Source organism: Euprymna scolopes, chromosome 25 (genome assembly GCF_053919585.1).
Source record: "Euprymna scolopes isolate OS-2025 chromosome 25, ASM5391958v1, whole genome shotgun sequence".
NCBI classification, from domain to species: Eukaryota; Metazoa; Mollusca; class Cephalopoda; order Sepiida; family Sepiolidae; genus Euprymna; species Euprymna scolopes.
The window spans coordinates 29,392,829-29,408,752 of NC_136506.1; the positions used below are offsets into that span (position 1 = coordinate 29,392,829).

At 34.4% G+C, this 15,924-nt stretch overlaps 1 protein-coding gene across 8 annotated transcripts in view; it reads left to right on the forward strand.

Annotated features, from left to right (window-relative positions):
* LOC145247308 (uncharacterized) overlaps positions 1–15,924 on the forward strand; it is a 537,232-nt gene that overhangs the window by 51,355 nt on the left and 469,953 nt on the right. The window contains exon 1 of one of the 8 annotated variants that reach the window (XM_080108935.1): positions 8,468–9,238. The exons of 4 other annotated variants lie outside the window; for them this stretch is intronic. The gene's annotated coding sequence lies outside the window, so the exon portion shown is untranslated. Of the gene's footprint in view, positions 1–8,467; positions 9,239–9,447; positions 9,753–15,924 lie in introns of those variants that run through there. 3 more of the 8 variants (XM_080108931.1, XM_080108934.1, XM_080108930.1) reach the window with 3 other exon arrangements.

Here is a 15,924-nt window from a genome sequence, read left to right on the forward strand (position 1 = left end):
GATAAATAATTTTTTAATCAGCTACATCATAATTCAGATCATAAAGGGGTGAAAAAAAAATCGATTTTCAATCGATTTATGTGTTGTGCCTGCAGTGGAAAGGGGCTCGTGATTATTTGAAACGGTGATTATAGAGAAAGACATCTTGTTATGCTGATGACGTGTTTTTCTGATCAATCAATGACATTGTGTGTATAAAGGATTTGGATTATTCGGAATACTGTTCTCATATTAAGTGTCATTTTCATCTTTCGTTTAGTGTAACCTCTGATCCTCTTCAGGTGTCTCTTGTTGGACTCGAACTTGGGAATTTGCACGAAATTTCGAATGCAACCCTATTATTTAATCCACGGAGGTAGCATGCTCTCGTTTCGTCAGCCACAACTGGATAAAACTCCCAAATAATTCACAATCTCATTTCAGGAGAGTAACTTTACAACTGAATTCTTACCAAATACTTTATGCACTATGCCACGAGTCTTTGCAGACGTGCAATTCCCTAAGTTCGACACAAAGGTTCCTGCATTTGGCAGAAAGATTCCCGAGTTTGACAAGGACTTTTATTTTTTAATCAAAACCGGGATTAACAGGAAATATTTTATATCTGGAACCTATTTTGGCTTAATACCGTTTTCTGCTGACTTTGAGTCGGAACTTATTCCGTCAACCGTTGTTGCTGTTTGTAGTTCTACTGCTATAGGTGGAACCATTCTCCACCCTTGACCAGAGATCTATGAACAAATTCTCAGTGGCTGAAAAGTGTAAACCATTTGAAACTCATAGACGAATATGTAATATCTACAGTGAAATATTTTTTTAAGTAAAAAAAAAAAGAAAGAAAGGTTTACAAATGGACTAATTTGAATAACAAACATGATGTCGTCTGTGACCTAGATCATTTTGTTTGTACTTATAATTGAGGCAAGTCATTAAGCACAATGGTTAGTATGTTTGTTATGGAGACTAAGGTTCAATTCTCGGTGAAGTCATCCCAAAGACAAAAAATGTCACTTGATTCATCCTTCCTAAACATCCACGACTATTACATCAGAAGTGCATGTAAAAATGCATGACTAAACTTTAACCATTTGCAAACAGGCAAAAGTTATAGCCTGTTGACGTAGAATGAGTGCTTTATGCCAAATTGATGGTTGAATATGGTTAAATTTGTGCTAATTTTTGCATGAAATATTGATCCGTATTAATCCCTAACTGTTCATCGAACAAATACCATATCATACTTAAGTCGCTACAACTAATCATAGCAAAGGTTAGTGCAAAATTTCCGTCAGCTCGGCCCACTAGTTTCTGAGAAAATATTGAATCGACAGACAGACAGACAGACAAAAAGGAAATATAACATAGATAATCCCCTCTCTGCTCCCTTTTTCCACAACTGTTACAACATACAGAAAGTTAAATGTAATGTGAACAAACATCTTGTTGGGCAACTCCCTACTTAGGATGCACTTCTATAAACCTGGCTCCTAATCACAGTAGTCCCTTATATCTGAGTGGAAGTATGACTTGTTTGAGGTAAAAATATTAAAAATAAAATGATCTACAGTTATAGACTAGCAGGGAGACACGATGTTGCCAAGGATTGAATGAGGACCAACGAATGTTCCACACTCCCAATACTTTTATTGTCATCAAAATCAGTGAAATTCACCCATTTTTCAATCAAATAGATTGATTGCCTGCTCTAGTCGTGCACCCACCATGGTGCACTAGGAAGAAGCTTCACATACCTCCCCGTAGTCGCATGGGCCACAATACATTGTAGCCTGCATTGCACTGTAGAGAACCTACAGTTGATTTTATAAAATTATTTTTTATATAATGGTTTGAATTAAAGCTTAAAATACAAAAGTCAAGCATCATGCTTCAATGGTGCTCTAAACAGAAATTTTCATTTTGAACACGCCCATCTTATCAAAGAACCTACTGTTGATTTTATATGCTGGGTTATTCTGCTTGTGTGATGATAAAACTTCTCAAGTGCACTTGTGATGTTAGGCTGTATAAGAGTGTTAACTTTTGTTAAAATTGGACTGTTCCTTCTTTAATTAGATTTTTTTTCAATTATTAATTTTTAATACTTATTGGAGGTACTCCGATACAAAATCTATCTAAAAACATCCCCAGACACATAAGGTACATTTGTGTGAAATTTTTTTAAAAATCGGCCCAGCCGTTTTGTAGTCTATAGAAAATGAACTCACGCAGACACATATACATACAAAGTGCCTTTTATATATAAGGAGGGATACAGATTATTTCGCTTTACGGATCTTCATTCAGTTAGTTTCTGTGTTTTATTGTAGAACTAGCCTGGGTGCCTGGCATTGCCCGGATGTTTGGAGGTGTGTGTTGAGCGAAAAAAAAAAAGTGGTAGTAGGCAGGCAGGCTTGAACCCATACCACAAAAGAGGAAAAGAACGTGAAAAAAAAAAACGTGACATCTGTGCCGTTGCGTCCATCGCCAAACTGGAAGTGGCGAAGGTTTAAATTAAAGCTAGTTAATCGAAAAGAAAGGATGACTTTCGAAAATATTGGGGGAAAAAAGCGACCCCTACTTGTAGAAAGTACCCAGTCGAGGGTGAAGGAATTAATGTTTTTAGCTAATTTTTCAATATTTGTCGTCCGAAGGGTCGACTTCCAAATGATACTGATTTTGTGAAAATCCGTCGCCTCTATCGAAAGTTTTAGACAGACATACATATATACAAACATACATGATGATTGCAACGTCTCTTGTCAGACGAGTGCCAATCCCTCAGACATTTAAAATTCATGAGCCCAAATGCCTGAGAGAGTATCTATACAAAGATGATGTTACAGAGTCTTAGCTTTGTACGACAGCTAAGTCTCTCTCTCGGTTCAAAATGTTGAGATCCAGCAACAAGCAAGAGCAAGATAGCCAGCAACAAATTAAACTGCAGACCAGCTTAATGCGGGTACTGGTCTCCCGCTTTATGATTTTTTTAAATCAGAGATTTGCTTCTCCTAGAAAGGTTGCCTTCACCACGTCTTACGGTAGCCCTCTCCACCCCAATACACATATACACACACACAAATATACACGGTGCTAGTTGGCCGTTGACCCAGAAAAGGAGTTCATTCGCCCTTTGGAAGGTCTTGATTTTAATCCTTCAGGGAGACTAGCCGCCCTCCTAACCAAACAAGTCTGGTGGGGGAACCAGTTTAGTCGCCGGTGACCCGACCATGAGGCAGGTAGTACTGGCTTACATGGTACCAATAGCATATGACATGACCTGACATAACAAACATACATACATACATTTAAACAGACAGGTGAGATTTATATTAAAGAAGATTATGTGATAGCGATTCATACCATCATATTTTGTAACGCTCATAACTGTACATGTACATTCAGCTTTGTCATTTTTAGGATATTGAAGCACTTCACTATAATATGATTGTCTTCAAGTCCAATGTGGACAAATACTTATTGATCCATCCCTCTAAAGAATATATTTGTACCCTATTTCTACTACTAATCATTACTATGCTGTTGTCCTGCTGACCACTATAGGCTCATTAATAATTATCCTCGAGTGGCCTTCGGGCCTTGATAAGTGGTGACTCCCTTGTAAAAAAAAATCGTTTGAAAGCTCACGTTTCTTTTAACAGTCAGTTGTGTCAATGCTTTGGCGTTAACTGGAAAAACTCTGTTCTGAAATCGGTTTCTGGGGACTTAGAGAAGGCAACAAACGAAAAAAAAAAATGGGGGGGGGGTCAAAAAATCAAATATACAATAAATAAATGTTACCATAACCAATATCTACCTGATTTTTTTTTTTTTTTGTAGGTTTAAATTACCTTCTTTCATCTCAAATAATCACTGTTTTTACAAAGGGATTAGCAAATAAAGATGGCCGCTGACATTCTTCATATGGCGGCGGCCATCTTTGTTTGCTAATCCTTTCGTAAAAAGTGATTTTTTGAGATGAAAGAAAGGCCATTTAAAACTGCTTTAAATCACCCAAAATTAACCAGGTAGCTATAAAAATAACTTTTATTGGTTATGGTAATATTTATTTGACTTTTTTTTTTTTCTTTACCTCTTTTTTCGTTTGTTGGCTTTCTGCTAAGTCCACCGCCCACCGGTTTCTTTTACCGAAATTCTGACTTGTGTTATTTTTCATTGTTTGGACTACTGTTCTCATCTTCAATGTTAATCTCACAACGTTTTGGCCGATGTAACCTCCGACCTTCTTCAGTTGTATCTTGACAATGGCTCTTATTCCATAACTAGCAGCGAGACCCGAAGTTGTTTGGGATTGAATTAATATCAACGAATGTTCCACACTTCCAATACTTTTATTGTCATCGAAATCCGTGAAATCCCCCATTCGTGAATCAAATCAATCGATTGCCTGCTCCAGTCAGGAACCAACCGCGATTTCTTAGAAGGAAACTTTGCATACCTCCCCGAAGTGACTTGCTTCACAATTCATTATAGTCTACATTGTACTTTAGAGAGGCCACTGTTGATTTTACGAAATTATTTTAATATAATTGTTTGTTTTAATATAATTATTTTAATATAATAGCTTGAATCAAAATTCAAAATGAAAAAGTCAAGTATAGTGGTTCAATAGTGCTCTAAACAAAAATATTCATTTTAAACGCGCCCCTGCCTTATCAAAGAACGTATTGTTGATTTTATACGCTGGGATATTCTACTTGTTCGATAATAAAACTTTTCAAATGCACTTGTGATTTTTTTTATTTTATTTTTTTTTACACAGTGATCACCACTTATCAAGGCCCGGAAGCCACCCAGGGATAAGGGTTATTGCAAGTACATTACGTTAGTGTGGAGATTTGATGAAGTGTTTACTTAAGGAGGCGGTTCATTAGGAATTTGTTAACATTGGACTTTAAGACATCCAAGTTGTAGTCCGGTGGGAAGCAGGCAGACGGAACAGAGTTCCACAGGCGTGCAGTTCTAAGAAAGAAGCTTTGTTCATGGAATCCGCGTTTTGATTTAGGCACAGATATAGAGTGGGGGAAATTTTTCACAGTGGATTCAGCTAGACGGGTGTTTTTCGTGAAAGATTGGCGAGTAGGGACCAGAGATTGGAGTTCAGACGAGCACCTGCCATGGAAATAACGATAAAACAAGGATAGGCTCGCAACGTCTCTTCTGTGGGAGAGAGGTTGCAGGGTAGAGAAAAGGGCATCCCCCACTAAGCCACAAAGTCTATTTTGTACTCTGTCTATGTTAGGCTGTATAAAAGTGTTGACTTTTGTCGAAATCGAACTGTTCAACCTTTAATCGGATTTCTTGAATTTTCGATACAAAACCTATCTAGGAGTATTCCTAGATAAGGTACATACCGTTGGTTTTACTTGAAATTCAGTATTTCGATTTTCGTTCTAATAACGAAGAAACACAGATAATATTAACTTTCATTAAAGTTACATCGTATATTACATATAGGGAGGGAGGGGGGTTAATTCTGTGGTGAACTAGTGTTAGTAAAGGAATATATTCATGAATATGGTCGAAGACAAAAGGTCAGGATGTCTGCGTGTTGTTAAATAAACGTCCTGGTAGTGTAACGTCGCGGGAACAAAGGAAGGAAATAAAAATCCGACTGGGCTTTTTTTGTTGTTGTTGTTTTAACGAAAGGCAGTTATTACTAAAACAAATAAATAAAACAAGAGGCAAGCATTGTTTGGAAAGGTTACTTCGTCTGAGATTAACAAAACCCTGCCGTCTCGACACCAGTTTAAAAGTATCTCGCTGCCACCACGGGGCCACACAGCCATCTCATTCGGCCCACGTTTTCTTTCTCGTCCTCGCTTTTTTTTTTTTTTTTTTTTTTTTTTTTTTTTAAGTTTTGGTACTTCACGCTGTCACATTTTTTTTTTAATTTCAATAAATAAAGGCCCTTCTTTGGAATAAGAAGAAAAATAGAGAACCGTAAGATTGAATTTCCATTAGCAAACAAGACAAAACAAAACAATGTTATCAATTGTTATGCCGTAATTAGTAAACATATTACATTACAGAAAACATGTACTTTCACGATTTCACGAGCCATTATTCATCCGCCATTTGGGGGGGGGGGACAAGACAGACTGCAGTTACCTCCCGTGTTAATTCTGTTTATTATTTAAGTATAACTGGCAATTTCTTCGAAAAATATTTTCATTAATAATTAATTTTCGACGGTCGGTTTTCGTAATTTGGGGATATTTTACTAATCACGACATCGCAATTAAGTAGGTATCATTGGTATAAATTGAAATTCAATATTTTGATTTTCGTTTTTTTTTTTCCGAAGAAGCACCCAAATAAATAAATAATTGGTAAGTCACGTCGAGGCGAGAAACACACGTAAACTTTTATTGATACACAGTTGTGTACACACTCATGAAATCTCTCATGAAATAAACAAAAATAAAGAAAATCTTTATCGTGCTGGAAAATATCATATACCAAAAATCACGTACAAGTAGTTTTGTTTAATAAATAAAAAACAATAGAAAATTCAAATGTAATGGCTAAACGACGAGCGACTATCTCTCGATGCCATTTTGCAGGACAAAGGATATCATTTCAAATAATTCAAAGATTTGAGAGATTTTAGCAAGCAATTCTTAACATGACGAGGGTCGGGGATATAGGAAAATTCAAATTCGCCTAAAAATGATTTTTTTCATATAAAGATAAAACCACTTGATCAATTGATCATTAGTGTACGATATTTTCTTTCCGCCACGGGTACGTACAGCATGCAGTTTTTAGCTTTAGTGTTGGTTTTTCTTGAGAAGTATCTGTTCTGACACAGTTAATGTTTTTTATCCACATCCAGTAAAGGAGAAATCCTTGTAGACTGAGTTTTTGTCGCAAAGTGTCGCTTTTTTGTGTGAGCTAGCTGGCTGGATCCTCTCCATATTAAAAAGAAAAAGAACAACTTCGTGTCTAACTTTACCCTTGTGTGTGCGGGTGGGGTGGGGGGATAAGCAAATAGGGACAATTTATAGTGCTCCTTTTGACGAACTTAGGTTTCTCACTAGATTCAAAACGGTAATTGTGCAGTTTAACAAGCGTGGTATTTTTTCTTTTTTTTTAGATAGGAGTTTCAATTCATTTCTTTGTACGGTATTCTTTGCTTATTAAATTGTTAGGTGAAAGTACAGAATAGTTAACAAAGCCACCCCCTCTTCATGTTAAAAATGATGGTAAACTTTTACTTGGTTTCCACCTTTTCGTGTATGCTGAAAACAAATATCGTATTTAAATTTTCCGCAAATAAGTAGTCTTCCAGATATTAAACAATGTAATCCCTTATATTTAAAGTGGTGGTTATTGTACGCTCATTTTTTTTTTTTTTTTTTTTGCAAAAAATGTTAAGGTGGAAACCAAATAAAACCGTACCAAAATGATTTACTAAATAATAACATCATTACTTCAGCATGGTCCGTAAAGTGCACAAGTACCAAAAAAAAAAAAAAAAACAAAAAAAAACAGGCCATATGTTTAACTTTGACCACGTGAAGAGTTAAGAAAATAAAAACAATTTCTTGGTTTCTTTACTCCTGGAGTCGTGATTAAAAAAAAAAAAAAAAAAAGGTACTCCTTGGGCGTTGAGTTCTTGGGGACCAGCATAAAAAAACAAGCGTTGCTCCCTTCCTGGCGCATGCGCACGTAACATTTTTATTTACTGACGTTGTCGTAGTAACTAAACGATTATTTGTCACATTTATTTATTTTGAAAAAAAGTTTTACTCTTTATGAATATTAAAAGAAAAAAGTTACTAAACATTTATTAATGTCTCACTTTTACAGACATTTGTTTTTAAATTTATTTTTAAATGACGACTTTTTTTTTTTAATAGCATTTGCGGATGGGCAAAAAACGAAAAAGATAACTAAACCAGTTACTGACAATTTCTCAGTATCTTGACTTTGATAACATTTATTTGTTAAAAATATTTGTAAAAGTGAGAAATTATCATTAAATGGTTTGGTTATTTTTTTTTGTTTGTTTTTTACCCATCCGCAAATGTTATTTAAAAAAGTCGATAAAAGTCGTCATTTAAAGAGAAATTAAAAACAAATGTCTGTAAAAGTAGATGTTTAGTAACTTTTTTCTTTTAATATTCATAAAAAGTAAAACTTGTTTTCAAAATAAATAAATAATGTGACAAATAATCGTTTAGTTACTATGACAACGTAAGTAAATAAAAAAAAATTACGTGCGCATGTGCCAGGAAGGGAGCAAACGCTTGTTTTTTTTTTTTTTTTTTTATGCTGGTCGCCATGGAACTCAACGCCCAAGGAGTACCAAAAATTTAAGACCTTCGGGCTAATATTGGAGTGGAGTATAAGATTTCAATTATCATTACACTTACTGTTCCCACTTCACTTCCGGTTGCTTCTTCTTCATTGCAATTGATGTTTACGAGAACTTCTGCTTATTAGATTGCTAGGTGGAAGTACAAAATAGATAAAGAAAGACTCTCCTCTCCCCATATTATGAAGGGCTTTTCTAAATTATTTATTTATTTGCTGACTGTTATCCTTATCTTCATAGTTATTGTTTCCACCACGTTTCGGCCAACTCCTCCTCTGGCCTTCTTCAGGTGACTGCGACGTGATAGGAATGCTCTCTTAACTGTATCCCCAGTAATTACTGCCTTCCATAAGTGTTGTCTCACCACATTTTGCCTGCTTTGAAAACAACAAACACTATGAAGATGAGGATAACAGTTCACAAATAAATAAATAAAATTATTCCTCACAAATGCTTATAAAATAAATAAAAATAATGGTACTCATGCAGAGAGTGCCGTACTGAAATAATAACGTTATTATTTAAAAAGCCATTCTTAACATGGGGGGGTATTTTGTACCTATTCTGTACTTTAACCTTACAATTGAATAATAAAAAAAAACATATAAAACTTTAATTAAATATAGAAATACGATTTAAAAAAAATAGCGCGGATCCACTCTCTGCATTAGCACCAAAATATATAAATAACATTATTATTTAGAAAAAACATTCTTAAAATGGCGAGAGGCAACGGGAAATGAAGTGAAAACATTAATCATAAAGATGACCAATATTTCTGTTCGATCTTAGAAGGACCATCATCCTAGGCGTTATCTTCTCTCTCCTATTGGATTAATTTGTAGCCAGCCGGTCGTCCGACGGATGCGATCACGACAACTTTCCTTTCGCAACAAGGTGCGTTTCTTTTTTTTTTTTTTTTTTTTTCAGGGTGAGGGGAGTAAATATTTCTTGACTCCTGACTATTCTTCGTGTAAAATGTATATATAAAAAAAAAGGGTTGGAGACGAAAAGGGGTTAAGAGCTCCACCGTCTTTTCTTATTCGAGACAAAAAGAGAGGGTGGGGTAGGTAAGTGGTATTCGACGTACGTAAAAGTTTTGACCTATATTATTTAATCACTGTGAAACTGACGAACGTTTCTTTACAATCTTAGATTTGACGACCACTGTGCACATAATCCCCCCCCCCCTCAGGGATGACTTGAACACTGTGCGATATATTTATATAAGTATACATACAGTGTATGCAACTTACGGATGATTTATACCGACGTTATTTTTTACAACTTTAGTTCAATTCAAACAGAATTTGCAAGAAAAAAAAAAAAGAATCAGAAATCGGAATCACCATCTTTTTGCTTATCATTATTGGAACCATTAGACATTGGTAATTAAATAACATGTTTAAAAGTAAGTAAAAATGTTATTCTTATTTGGTACTGATGTGAAATACGGACTGTGCCGAAATAATATTATTTAGAAACACATTCTTAACCTGGGGGGGGGGGAGAGAGAGAGGACTTACAAAAACAAAAACAAAAAACAAACTATCGTGTACTTTCATCTAAAAATTTGGTACTCATGCAGAGAGTGTGATCCGTGCTGAAATAATAACGTTATTTAAAAAGCCATTCTTAACATGGGGAGGGGAGGATGTTTTGTACCTATTCTGTACTTTAACCTTACAATTGAATAAAAAAACATATACAACTTTAATTAAACGTGGAAATACGATTTAAAAAAAAAAGAAAGAAAAAAGTACAATCCGTATTTTGCATAAGTATATTTTTATTTATTTCAAATACTTGTTTTTCCTTGGCGGTGGGGTGGGGGAGTTTATTTATTTGCTTCCCCACTGAGCAAATTAGGCAGGAGGCCGTTTTTGAATATGGAGATAAGGGAAAGGGGGATCCAGCTCCCGAGAAGTGGGAAGTGGGAGCTGGCTGGATTAGAAACTGTTGGCATGAAGGGTTGCCCCTTCAGTGACCAAGATTAGATATGTGGGGTTACCCCCCACATATGGTCTTTGCTAATCATAGCTAGTCTTTGCTGCAGCATCTGCCGGAACAGATACTACACTTTGATCTTGTCCCCCCCCCCTCGTGCCGCCGAAGCGGGGGGGGGGGGGCTTCTTTCTCGTTGAACTTCTATGGTTAATTCCTATTTCGGTCACGTAAACTATATAGAGTGAAATAAATTTCAGCATGATTTTCAAGAAACTTGTTATTATACTTAAACGATGGGCACTTGTGCATTTTAACATCCCCAAGCAAATAGATTTAAAAAAATGTTATTTTAGAATTCCGTCCGCGCAAAAAAAGACAGTGCTTGTGCACTCATGTTATTGTACTATTTTTAAAATAGTATTTTCAAATTAAATTGAAATTTTACATCTTTTTTATTATCAAATTGTTAGGTGAAAGTACAAAATAATTACGAAATAACCGTCTCCATGTTATGAATAGCTTTCTAAATAATAACGTTATTATTTCAGCACGGTAACATAAATGCATAAGTACCAAAACGACTTAACATGGGGAGGGAGGAGGTCTGCGTTAAGAATGATTTTCTAAATTTGCTGGAGGTGTTAGTGCACAAGTATCAGACCATGTTCCTATTTACTTGTCTTCTCCACGAGAGCAAAGTTAAACATAAGGCCATTTTTTTTTTAATGTGGAGAAAATCCAGAGTTCCACAGAAAGGGGAACTTTGGATTGCTTCGATCTAGAAAGAATTCGGTAAACGTGTAGTTTAGCAGCATAAATTATTTGACAAACACAATTTATAAAAACTACTTATTTTACATAAAACACCTTATTAGACCAACCCAAAGGCTGAAAAAATTTCATTTTTACTATTTTTTTTCAACATTTTTTTATTAGACTAAATGTACGACAATCGAGGCTGCCATTTTGTTTTTAAAATTTGGCCTTTTTAAGGTTTGACAGATTGGCCCTTTTGACGGCCAAATTTAGCCTTTTTACGCTCCTTCGTTACAAAAAAAAAAATATGATAGCCAAAAACATAGGTCATGAAAGAGCGTAAATAGAGCCAACTTTGACTTTAAAAAGGCCAATCTGTCAAACCTTAGAAAGGCCAAATTTTAAAAACAATACGGCGGCCTCGATTGTCGTACATTTAGTCTAATAAAAAATGTTGAAAAAATAAAAATTAATTTTTTTTTCCGGGTTTTATTTCAGCCTTTAGGTCTGTGTTTTGTATAAAAATAGTTTTTATAACTTCTTGTCTGTCAAATGATTTACGCTGCATTTGCCTATTTTTATATAAAACACATTAAACCCAAAGACTGAAATAGAACCAGGAATAAAAATTAATTTTTATTAGTCTAAATGTACGACATTCGAGGCCGCCAAATTGCTTTTAAAATTTGGCCTTTCAAAGAGTTGACAGATTGGCTTTTTAAGGCCAAATTTGGTCTATTTTACACCATTAACGACTGTTTTGGGCCGATATTTTTTTTTGTAAAGGTCAGTACTTTTTGACGGACCGTCTTTTTAAAAATCTACCAAAAATCAGGTAATTATCCGATCAATACGAAATTTTCAGCGATTATTAAGAGAAGAATGAACTTTATAACGGTGTACTTATTTTTCATAAACGATATTTATATACATATATTTTTTTTTTGCTTACAACCTCCCCCCCTTGTTTTGAAGTGGGAACAAATATGCTTAAAATAATCATCTGAAACTGAACACAACATATTGTGTTGTTGGAAGAGATAGAATTATAGATTTAAAAAAAAAAAAAAATTTTGCATACCTTATTTTGACGTCTGAATATCAGAACTTCGATTGTGTTTAATTATCCCGCTTTTGAGTTTTGAAGTGTGAAATTCGGTGAATATGTTAAGTAAAATAATTAATTTAAGTTAAGCAAAACAAAAAATTTTTTTTTAAATATTTATACGAAAAGAGCCATTTTAAAATCTTTGATAAATAAATTAACAATTTTTTTTAAGCGAGCCGAATAATGCATGACCATTATTAAACAGGGCATGCTTTGAAGAATCGATACCAAAAAAAAAAAAAAAATCGATAAATATTGTGCCCTTTGTGTTAAAAATAGCATCATTTTTTTCGATCCCGTTTGAAAACGTTTGCCGCCTTTCGACTACGGTGGACCAAACGCGCTGAAATAATTTTTTTTTTATTCTGCTTTAAATTCCCCCCCCCCCCATTTTGGGGAGCCTGGCCCCCACACACATACACATTAAAAACCAAACTCATACAAATGGTCACCCATCTGGTACTGGCCAGCCTCAGCTTAATAATACATTGAAATTTTCGTCACTGAAAAATAAGTTTTTTTGGCCTGTTTGGTCTTCCATAGTTTGCTTCTTATCAAACGCAAACGTAAACAGTGTCGATCTAGACTCTAGATCGACGCGAAATAACTGGTTACATATATGAATAAGTGGAATTATTTGAAATCCAGGTACTTATATTATAATATTTTTGCATATTCTCTTAGAAAATCATCCTAAATCTTAGTTAGACAATAAATAAATAAATTATTTCAAAAACCTTTTTTTTTTTTTTTTTAAATATTTATGTACGTTTTTTGTGCAAGACAAAAAATGTCGATTGTTAACTTTTTGGGAAAATTTAACATTTAAAATTTAATTAAAAATAGTAGAAAAAATTTTACATTATTTTGTTTTCTATATGATAAAATTCAGGGTTTTATCTTTCTGGAAAAAAAAAAGTTACTCAGAAATAATGGATTTTAATAAATGTAATTTCGTTTTAAAAAACAACAACAACTTGATTTTGCGGCCATTTTTGGCGGTGCCTACTTCTACTTCACTTCCGGTTGCTCCTTCTCCTGTTAAGAGCTTTGGCTTCCGTTAAGAGTCGCACATCTTTAGGGTCTGCCAAACGATTGTGAAGAATGGACCGCATGTTTCCGTGACGTCAGATTTGTGTTAACTATACGAACTATGGAAAAGCAGAAGTGATTTAAAAAAAAAAAAAAAAAACTTTGTTTATCTTCTTTAAACTGCAATTAATAATTAATCTTTGTAATAATTTTGTTAGGTTTTAAGATTTACAGTTTAACGATTAATAATATTATAAACATTTGTATATTAAATATGAAATACGGTTTTACTGAATGTTCATTTGGTTACCTACGGGCTTCCATATTTTGTTCGTAAAAAGAGATATAGAAAATATGAGGGGGGAGCCTACAAAATGCTTAATATTTGTGCAATAATATTTTCAAATTGTTTTTAATCTGGCGATAAAATAGCTGACAAGAGTCATGTTTATATTAAAACTTAATATTTATAAAAATATTTAAACAATTAAAAATCTGTTGTAACGGAACATTTTGAAATAATGGAATTTTAATCATTTTAATCTTTTAAAAATTAATTTTTAAGTTTCTTTTTCTTGGCAATTCAACTGATTATAGTATATATTAACTCGAAAAAACGCTATTAAAAAACATAATATATTTGCATCATTTTTTAATTGCAACTTCAAGGTAATGTTTTGTTCAATATGTGTATTTAAATTTAAAAAAAATAAATGTTTTACTTATTTGAACTCTTATGTTTCATAATAAATAGAAATGTCGATAGATTTAAATATATTTTGTTCAAATTTCGAAAAAATAAATATGGGGGGGGGGACACGCACTAAAAAAATATTTTCCCTCATATTTTAGAAAAACTGCATTTTATATGTAATTTCATTCTAAACTGGATAAGTATCGAAAATTTCACGAAAATCTGACTATTAGTTGATTTTTGCTAGATTTATTAAAAACGGGTATGTTTTCACGTTCATAATGCTTACTACAACAGCAGATATCTTAACTGTAGTTTCTGAACGTATATACCGTTCATTGGATAAAACAGGGGAGGGTAGAGCGGTGGCCCTTGATATATCTAAGGCTTTTGACAGGGTATGGCACGATGGTCTTCTAAGGAAAATTAGATCATATGGAATCACTGGAAGAATTCATAACGTAATTAAATCCTTCTTAAGTAATAGAAAAATCAAAGTTGTCCTCGACGGACGTACATCCAAACAATATGACATAAATGCGCGAGTGCCTCAGGGGTCTATCCTTGGACGTCTATTGTTCCTGATATTCATAAACGACCTCCCTGATAATATTGTTTCGGAAATGGGTATATTTGCCGATGACACCACTCTCTATAACAGATATGAGGGGAAAACAAATGAACACATATCCAAGAAAATGGCAGAAACACTAGAGGATGACCTTCAATCCGTAGTGGAATGGGGACAAAAATGGTTGGTCTCATTTAATGCTGCTAAGACTAAGCTTGTTTCCTTCAATAACTACAAGAAACCTTCTCTACCACCAATAGCAATGGCCAAGAACACATTGCCTGAAAGTACTTCTTTTAAACTCCTCGGCCTAACGTTTACAGGGAATATGAACTGGAATAGATACATTGAGAGCATTGCCAAGGCTGCTGCAAGGAAGGTTGGCTCCCTCTACCATGCTAGAAAACTACTTACGCCTGCCAGTATCCTATACCTCTATAAGGCAACCATTCGCCCATGTATGGAGTACTGTTGTCACATCTGGGCTGGTGCATCTGCTTCTTGTCTCTCGCTCCTGGACAGGGTTCAAAAAAGAGTCGCCAACCTGATAGGTCCTGAACTGTCATCTAGGCTTCAACCTCTGTCCCATCGACGAGATGTTGCATCCCTCTGCCTGTTCTACAAATACTTTAATGGTGAATGCTCTGACGAACTGCAAACACTTGTACCTCCCCGACGTAACTACCCCCGACAAACCCGACAAGCTACTAAGTCTCATCCCTTTACAGTGGAGATCCCTAGGTGCAAGAAAGCCTTTTACTCCAATAGTTTCTTCCCCAGAACTGCGGGTCTTTGGAACTCCCTTCCGGGATTCTGCTTTCCCAACTGCAATGATATGCAGAAGTTCAAGTGTAATGTTAACAAACATCTTTCTACTCTTCTCCCTTCATAATGACCCCGGTAATTAATTCCCTAATAGTAGCCCCCTGCTTCAAAGTGGCACTGTGCCTTGTTTGGGGTGAAAATTGAATAAAAAAAAAAACAAAAAAAAACATGGGAACGTTATTTTAAAGTGCCAATTATGTAAGCAAGATTTTCGTCTCGCAATTTCATTATTTTCGTTCGAGGAAAAAATTTTTTTTTTAATTATTACTAGTTCACTTTGCCCTTCTTTTAAATGGTACAAAAGTTATATTGATAATATTAATTTATAATAAAGTTACATCGTTTTACATATAGGTGGGGGGAGTAATTCTGTGGTGACTTGCTAGTGCCTACACGTCTTTATTTACAAAACAATTCGACGGAAGTGACGTCAGACAAATTTTAAAGTTCGGATGACCAACACTGTATATGTAGATAATGTAGCTTTTTTTTAAAAAGCAAATATAAAAATAGAAGTTTTATTCGGTCTTTATTTGAACTGTTATAACAAAATTATAACGTTTATAATTAAAAGTACGTTTGTGCATTTTGTATTTTTTTTTTTTCAATCAAACATAAGGTGTTGGTATTTTTTTTTTTTTTACATCAAA